This window comes from Periplaneta americana, chromosome 2, assembly GCF_040183065.1.
Source record: "Periplaneta americana isolate PAMFEO1 chromosome 2, P.americana_PAMFEO1_priV1, whole genome shotgun sequence".
Lineage (NCBI taxonomy): Eukaryota > Metazoa > Arthropoda > Insecta > Blattodea > Blattidae > Periplaneta > Periplaneta americana.
The window spans coordinates 6,807,586-6,816,309 of NC_091118.1; the positions used below are offsets into that span (position 1 = coordinate 6,807,586).

The 8,724-nt window shown below is 35.5% G+C and overlaps 1 long non-coding RNA gene across 1 annotated transcript; it reads left to right on the forward strand.

The window, feature by feature from the left end:
* Positions 1 to 2,278: 2,278 nt before the first annotated feature.
* Positions 2,279 to 8,347, forward strand: LOC138695228 (uncharacterized). The gene is made up of 3 exons (XR_011331085.1): positions 2,279 to 2,344; positions 6,058 to 6,148; positions 7,842 to 8,347. It is a non-coding gene; the product is annotated as an uncharacterized lncRNA (long non-coding RNA).
* The last annotated feature ends 377 nt before the right edge of the window (positions 8,348 to 8,724 follow it).

Here is an 8,724-nt window from a genome sequence, read left to right on the forward strand (position 1 = left end):
TGGGTTTGACTACGTCCGCATTCCCGGACTTCTGAGGAGTTGAGAAGGGTGCCCAAAAGTAATTGATTTTAATTTGTAAGCACGTTCTCACTAAATGTTGAAATTGAGTACTAATCACATCATGGTAAAAGTACTCAATCTGGACAAAGATTTGAGCCGTTGTCACCCGAAAGCCACAGCGTGGTATAATGGTTACATAAACGTTTAAGAACTTTGTTATAGGTGGTTCTCTATGCAAACACTTGTGTGCTTCACTTTTAACTTGTATATTCATGACTTGTTCCTGTTAACTGTGGCATTACAAACATACCACGGAAATTGTAAATATACTTATTTGAGACGGTAGGATTCAAACCAGGGATATTGCTTCAATTTAGAAACACGGAGATAATTTAAAAAATTAGAGTAATGTAGCCCCCGTAATGTATGTTAACAAGGCGTCACGAACGCTTTAGATTTTTAAAAAGAAATGCGGAGATGTGATAAATAAAAATGAAAAACACAGGCATTAAAACCTATTCTTCGAAAACCGAATCTATGTTACAGCAAAAATAAGTGGACTCAAAAGTAACGTAAATTACAGAAAAAAAATTCTCCTAAATTTATCAACATACATTAACCTCTCCCGAAAATACTTTAAACTTAAAATTATCTGAGTAAAGAAACCAGAAGTGACACAAACCATTTGCACACGAAAACTCTATGGATAAACGCGGCAGGAAGGAGAGCTGTAACCCTTCCATCAGGCACAAATGGTTGTTAGTGCAAGAAATTTCTGCACGTGTCATCCAGCACCTTGTAAGGCGGTACTGCTGGTCATTTTGGTAATTAAGACTGCCCCCTCTGCATACTCCAAGAATTCGGTGTCTAATGTAGAAGATTGGATTCTATAATGCGGTCAAATTCTGTTCATATAATAATAATAATAATAATAATAATAATAATAATAATAATAATAATAATAATTCGTGTTGAATTTAGAAACTACAGGTGAACAGGTAAACGAGATGAGTTATAATGAAATTATTGTATATAAAATGAATTTACTAGTTTGCGAATATTCTTACTCTGTACGTAATACTCAAAGTGCCTATATGTTTGTTCATAGCATGTACTTCACGTCTACAAGGCTCTGGCTGAAGTACGTGGCTTGCCGTTAGTGCAGTTGCTGAAATATGTTGGTGCAACGTACCCAGTGGAGCAGAACGTGAGGTCCGGAGTTCAGTAAGGTAAGGACATGAAATATCTTTAACTTTGTTTCTTATAATTTTCATTTTAATATGTGTGTTCTTTTAGAGAGTGGTTGGATATAATCATAGGTGAGGGGGTGAAACCTACAAAGTAGGACTTGTTTTAGGTACAAAGCACGTACGGTCAGAAGACCCGTGCATTGGATTTTAGAGAAAATTATAATATAAAATCTGTATGCATAATATTACTCAATAAATCCATATATCTATATTTAAATGTAAATTGAATCTTTCAAGAAGACATCTGTTCTCAAATAAAGTGCAAAATTGTAATTTATATTGCAGGGTTATGTCAGATCTAACAATTTTTCGGGTCTACCGCTATGGAGTAACGGCTAGCTTCCCTGACCGTGAAACAAGAGGGCCCGTTTTCAAATCCACGTTGGGACAAATTACCTGGTAGAAGTTTATTTCACGGTTTTCCCTCAACCTATTAATAGCAAATGCTGGGTAACTTCCGACGCTGGACCCTTAACTCATTTCGCTGGCATTATCACCTTCCGCTCACTCAGATGCTAGATAACCATAGCAGTTGATAAAGAGTCGTAAAATAATCAGTTAAAATAATTTGGTAAATAAGTTAGGCTACATCATCTGGTAGCACGTGTAGAAAATGAGGGCACTTCTAGAAACGATGTGAATAATGTCCAAGCTATGTCAGCGGCTAGTCCAAATTGTCTTTTGTTTCACAGCATGATATCAACGAACAGGTTTCTATAGCAACAGTACAAAACATCCTTCTTATTTAGTCCATATTTCAGCGCTACAAACGTAAGGAGGGGATTTGCCATTACGCGAATAAGGATTGCTAGACAGTTCACCTTCGCCTCTGAGAAAGGGGCTAAGCACCTCTGACTTCTGGTGCTGGACCCAGTGACCTCAGTCACTGGCCCTGTCTTTTACCTAAATAATCAGTCATCAAACCTTCTCCAACCTTATAAAATTTTTCGGTATATTCCTATTACAGATAATGCTTAAATATTCCTGATCCTTTTGTACCAGTCATTGATTTGCTCTTTTCGTCTCTCAGGTGTTGCCACTACTTCCGCGCCTGTTACGAAGAAGCCCAAAGGGAAGCTTTTCACCTCGCTGATGTAAGTCGTTAGTGATTTATAATGGCGCAGTAGAACTTATCAGTCAATAACTTTTTTCATTCTGTAGCCAAATGAACATCAGGGTAAATGGACTATTCTTAATAATTATAACCTAGCTCAGAACTTGAACATGTCGAATTCATGTGATGATATTTCTACAGCTCTTGTTTAATAATGGGTCGCCACCACATCTCTGTATTCGTGCTCCCCATCACTTTCTAATTGCAGTAACACATAGAAACTTTCATCGACGTGTGCATTCATCTTGTTTTACCTTTACCACCCCCATTACTATAATACATCCCCTCAATTTACTATCTAACCTCTCACCTTGAAAACTTTCCCTTCTGTTTAGTGGTCACCTCATAACTTTTATTGCTCACTTAAATTGAAGTTCTTTCTATCGTATAAAATTTCCCTAATTTGTATACTATAACTTCCACTAACACTACTTAATCATAATCATCCACTTTCATCTGCACTTCTACCTCTCCTCACTCTGCCATCGCTCTTATCCCCTATTTCTTCACTAGTCACTGAATCTGATTATTTGTTCACTTCCACCCCGATAACTTCTTCGCTAGGCACTGTTAACTCATGTGATTGAATTAATACATACTTACTGGCCTTTAAGGAACCCGGAGGTTCATTGCCGCCCTCACATAAGCCCACCATTGGTCCCTATCCTGAGCAAGATTAATCCAGTCTATATCATATCTCACCTCCCTCAAATCAATTTTAATATTATCCTCCCATCTACGTCTCGGCCTACCTAAAGGTCTTTTTCCCTCCGGTTTCCCAACTAACATACTATATGCATTTCTGGATTCGCCCATACGTGCTACATGCCCTGCCCATCTCAAACGTCTGGATTTAATGTTCCTAGTTATGTCAGGTGAAGAATACAATGCGTGCAGTTCTGAGTTGTGTAACTTTCTCCATTTCCTGTAACTTCATCCCTCTTAGCCCCAAATATTTTCCTAAACACCTTATTCTCAAACACCCTTAACCTATGTTCCTCTCTCAAAGTGAGAGTCCAAGTTTCACAACCATACAGAACAACCGGTAATATAACTGTTTTATAAATTCTTTCAGCTTTTTTGACAGCAGATTGGATGATAAAAGCTTATAACATAAAATTCAAAGTGTAAAGATCTATCCAAAATTATAAAACCAGTTCAAATTTAGATATCTGGGCGTTAACTTGAAGTCAGGTAAATTAATTTGCATCTACAAAAAGATTATCGATGAAGAATTAGAAAGCACAGCGTTGCTATGTCTACATGATTTTTATAGACCTGGCTTGCTTCGGTTGCCTCGGAGACGTGCTACTCTGGCTACAGATAGATACGCCGCTGTCTGCTGACATCTGTTACATTACGAGTGTTCTTGACATTTAAAAATTAAATTTACACGTAAACCTACGCTCTGGGTTACGGTGAAAGACAGCGATAGAGTTGTAACACAATACTTCCTACACAAAATGAACACTGCACATAGTCGCTTGTATATCGCATATTACGAGTATAACGGGGGAAAAAGTGAAGGAACTTAAAATAAAAAAACGGAAGAAAACTAAGTCAAAATTCCAGGTACGTTCGTATGAAAATGGGGGCACAAAACCGCAGGAACTGGGCGGGGGGAACCCGTGTTAGTGCCCGAGGCTGGGATTTAGATACACACTACAATCCAAAAGTTATCTTTTTAACGTGTTAAGGACACTGGGTCGCGTCCACTTGTGTTCTTCTGCTCTAGAATATTTTTCGTTATCTTAAAGTTTGTTTTGATTCATTTTCACTCTTGGCTAAGTTTTAAATTCATAAATATTCCAGTTATAGCTAACAACGAAAACCAAATCTAAAATTTAAATATTAATTGTTAATTATTCGTATTTCTAAATAAACTTTTGAAAATCAATTGGTCACGTTTCTTTGTCAGTATGACTGAATGAAAACACTTAAGAGATTTATTATTTTATTGTTGGTATAGAGGGAACTTGTCGATAAATTTATGATTTCGGTAAACTTTCAAATAACTAAAAAAAAGTTAAATTGGTCAACACTTCACATTTGTCAATGGTAAAAGTGCAGTAGATTAGTCTGTGCGTAACAAAACTTTTCTGGCCAATTAGTGAACAGTGTCTTAATGTTAGTCCATGACTGTGCGGTGTGTCAGTGTTGTAGTTATGGTTGAGCAGTGTTGTTAAAATATTGGTGATGGAAGTAATTCTAGAAATAGATTTTGAAAATCAGCTGAGTTGTAAATGTGATCCATATCTTTATTGTAATTAAATGTGTGGTGGTGGTGGTGGTGAAAAATACTTACCATACTGCACTTCTACCATTATGAAATGTGACTTTTAAATTTTAAATAAGACATGTGCATCTGTTAAATTGTTTAAAAGGAAAATTGTGTTTATACTTACATTCAGCAGGAAAAGATACCTACAAATAAAATTTGAGTGAAATTATATTCTAAAATATTACAAATTCAATAAAAATGTATCTTACGTTCAAATTAAAGATTACCGCTAATCAGACGGGAACTTCCATTAGACAACACGTTGATCGAAAGTGTGGAAAACCTTGAACGGATATTAGGCTTACTAATTATGGTTTGTTGTTTAATTTCAAAATGTTACATGTTTCGGTAACTTTTACACAAATTTGCTAGCATAGCCTACATGTTAATTGTCAGGTGTTACTTCTCCTTCACTGGGTGGAGATACTTACAAATGGCTTTTAAGGAACCCGGAGGTTCATTGCCGCCCTCACATAAGCCCGCCATCGGTCACTATCCTGAGCAAGGTTAATCCAGTCCCTACCATCATATCCCACCTCCCTCAAAACCATTTTAATATTATCCTCCCATCTACTTCTCGGCCTCCCTAAAGGTCTTTTTCCCTCCGGCCTCCCAACTAACACTCTGTGTGCATTTCTGTATTCACCCATACGTGCTACATGCCCTGCCCATTTCAAACGTCTGGATTTAATGTTCCTAATTATGTCAGGTGAAGAATACAATGCGTGCAGTTCTGCGTTGTGTAACTTTCTCCATTCTCCTGTAACTTCATCCCTCTTAGCCCCAAATATTTTCCTAAGCACCTTATTCTCAAATACCCTTAATCTCTGTTCCTCTCTCAAAGTGAGAGTCCAAGTTTCACAACCATACAGAACAACCGGTAATATATCTGTTTTATAAATTCTAACTTTCAGATTTTTTGACAGCAGACTGGATGATAAAAGCTTCTCAACCGAATAATAACAGGCATTTCCCATATTTATTCTGTGTTTAATATCCTCCCGTGTGTCATTTATATTTGTTACTGTTGCTCCAAGATATTTAAATTTGCGTGGAGATACTGCTACAAAAATTAGAAGCGAAGAGAGTTGCATTTTATATAGGAAATTAATGAACTTGATAAAAAAGAAACTTTTAATTTGGATGTACATATACTTACCTTGCAAAGGAGATCGTGTTCAGCTGTGTACTAAGTTCTGTTATTAAATTTCTCTAAACCTAATAATTTGTCTAGGAAAACGTGACAAATATGCTCTGAAAGGCAATACAAATAATAGCCTTTGTAACTTGAAGGATTAGTGAAAATAAAACTTACGAGGGTTATTTTTGCGTGTGTTTATATGTATAATATGTAATCTTACTTAAATATTGGTATATTCTTGGTATAAATTGTGACAAATTATTTTTTCGAGGATTGTTGCCGAGAGATTTTTGCAACTAGAAGATGGGAATCAATGCCATGGGACGAGATTATGGTGAACATCGTTCCTCATTTGTTAGTCGGTAAGTTCAGTTAATAAGTCACATAATTTCTAAAATTGTTTACCATTGTGTTGTAAGAAATAAACTATGTAAATAATGTAAAATTTTAGTCTTTGAAGAAAGAACGGTGTAATTTAGGTGTTAATATAAATTTGTTCTTTATCAGGACACACTATAATAATTGCACTATCAAATAAAACAACGCAAATTTATGAAAGTGTGACAGGTCTACTTGTTTTACAAGATTGCCTTGTATCTATTTTGTAGTTAACAAAAATTGATTTCACAACAAAAGAGTACAGGGGGAAAAAGGGGGAATGTCTACTTTCAGGCAAAATTCAGATTTCCATTCGCCTATATACTTCATATGAAGTGAATTCATTCTACACTTAGAACAGGGAAAGAAAGTTCTCAGTTACAGAATAACTGCTGGTTAATTTCTCAGTATTATATTCGGAATGATAGAGTTTCACATTTTAAAATTGGTTTCCTGAGAATTGTTTAAAAGTGGACATCCCCCCTTTTCCCCTGGACGCAAGTGAACCCGATTCAAGTTCAGAATAGTTCTGCACAAACTGATAATATTGGTAATCTTAGTTGATGTGCATTTAACAAAACTTATTTTTGTAAAAAAAAATCGAAGTTCAAATTTCTGGCCCTGCTTTGAATTCGTAAGATCAGAACTGTGAAATAAGTTGCACAAATAAAAATAATTTCAAGTTTGTAGATTAATAGAAAGCAATAGCTTTCTTATACCGGTACTCTAAAAATAGAGAATCATGATCCCTTCACTTTTTGGCTACAAATTTAGGAAATAGTCCAAAGTGCGAAATAAATCTATTCTCTGTGCTAAAAACTAGATTTGTTACTTGAGAAAATTTCACTTTCATGAACAAAGGATTGTATTCATATTCTTCTATAATTGCAGAACTTTTAATAGGTAACTACCATTCAAATGTTTGAAAAGTGTAAGCAATTCTTAAGCTTGAAATTCCTTAACTGATTTAATAATTTGAATTGCGAAAATAATTTAATTAAATTTCATTCAAATTCTTAATTCATGTAAGCTCCAGGTATTAGAATACATACTTTGCATGAAGCTTTCAACTTAACTTAGAGCATAATATAATCCAGCCTATAAAAGGGAATGAATACACCTTGAATAGCCACAAAATGCAGAAGTGAGAGTTTTCGAATCGCTCACTCTGAATGCATATTAATTTCTGAATTACGTTCACTCTCACTACAAAACTTCTAAGAATCAGGTACTCTGAACATAAACTTAACTTTTTGACATTAATTCAGATGCCAGAAAAACTTAATTTCGTTAGAAATATAAAAAACTTACACTTAACCCTTAAACTGGCAAAGCTTCATTTCTCACACTAGTTTATTGAACCTTGTCGGACCGTAAAGAAAACAACTGTCGTAATGTCCGTATTTTATATGTTGTACAATACTATAGTATTGTAAAATTTTAATTCTCGTACCAATTTTTTTCTATTCTGTTAAAATTATAGCATATAGGCTATTAACCTGTTGTATCCTACAGGATACTTTGAGAATTTAAGAGTTAAATAACACGTGAAATATGAATGCACAGCGGATATCTTGTTTTAATCTTCTGGCATTGCCTCAAACTGTTCCTTCACTCTGTTTATATTTTGTTCATGTATTGAATTCTAAAATGTTTTCCTTGTTATCTCAAATCTAGGCGAGATGTATGACGACAGACAATACGGTCCCTTAACAAGAGGATCTTCAGGCAGATATCTGGAGCCGCACTAAGTTAAGTATCAGATGAGAGATTTTATACTTTTCATTGTGGTTGTGTAGACGAAAGTTCAATTTCCAGCTGCGTTGACTTAGGCCTATATTAAAACTTCCGGTCTAGACAGTTCTATTGTCAGGGTCGTGTTGCAAAAGAAATGGTATTCGTTTTTGTTCTGTCCGATATCTAGCTAGCCAAACTGGTGTAAATAGAGCAGGCAACTCTTCACACCTTGGGAGGGACAATCTTAGTAGTTCAGGAACGTAGAAAGTTAAAAGTGTAATATGCAGTTCGCGAAAAAAAAAATTCAGAGAGTCAAATGAATTCTTAAATTATAATAATTATAAAAATTAACGATTTTATTTAACAGGTTCCTGAGCAGTACAGACACTTTTTAAGAACTATAGCATTTGCAGTTTATGTAGTTCACTCTACATAAACAAGAGACTTCGTGAATAAAATAAGACGGTGAAACATGATTCCTCCTTAATTTATGTATGTCTGATGTGTTCTAGAATAACGTTTAATACTGGTTGGCGAGTTGGTATAGCGCTGGCCTTCTATGCCTAAGGTTGCGGCTTCGATCCCGGGCCAGGTCGATGGCACTTAAGTGTGCTTAAATGCTACAGGCTCATGTCAGTAGATTTATTGGCATGTAAAAACTTCTGCGGGACAAAATTCCGGCACATCCGGCGACGCTGATATAATCTCTGCAGTTGCGAGCGTCGTTAAATAAAACTTAACATTTAACATTAACGTTTAATTGAAATTATTTTACACTGGAAATAACTTCCGTGTGCTCAACCTAACAAAATTGAATATGATT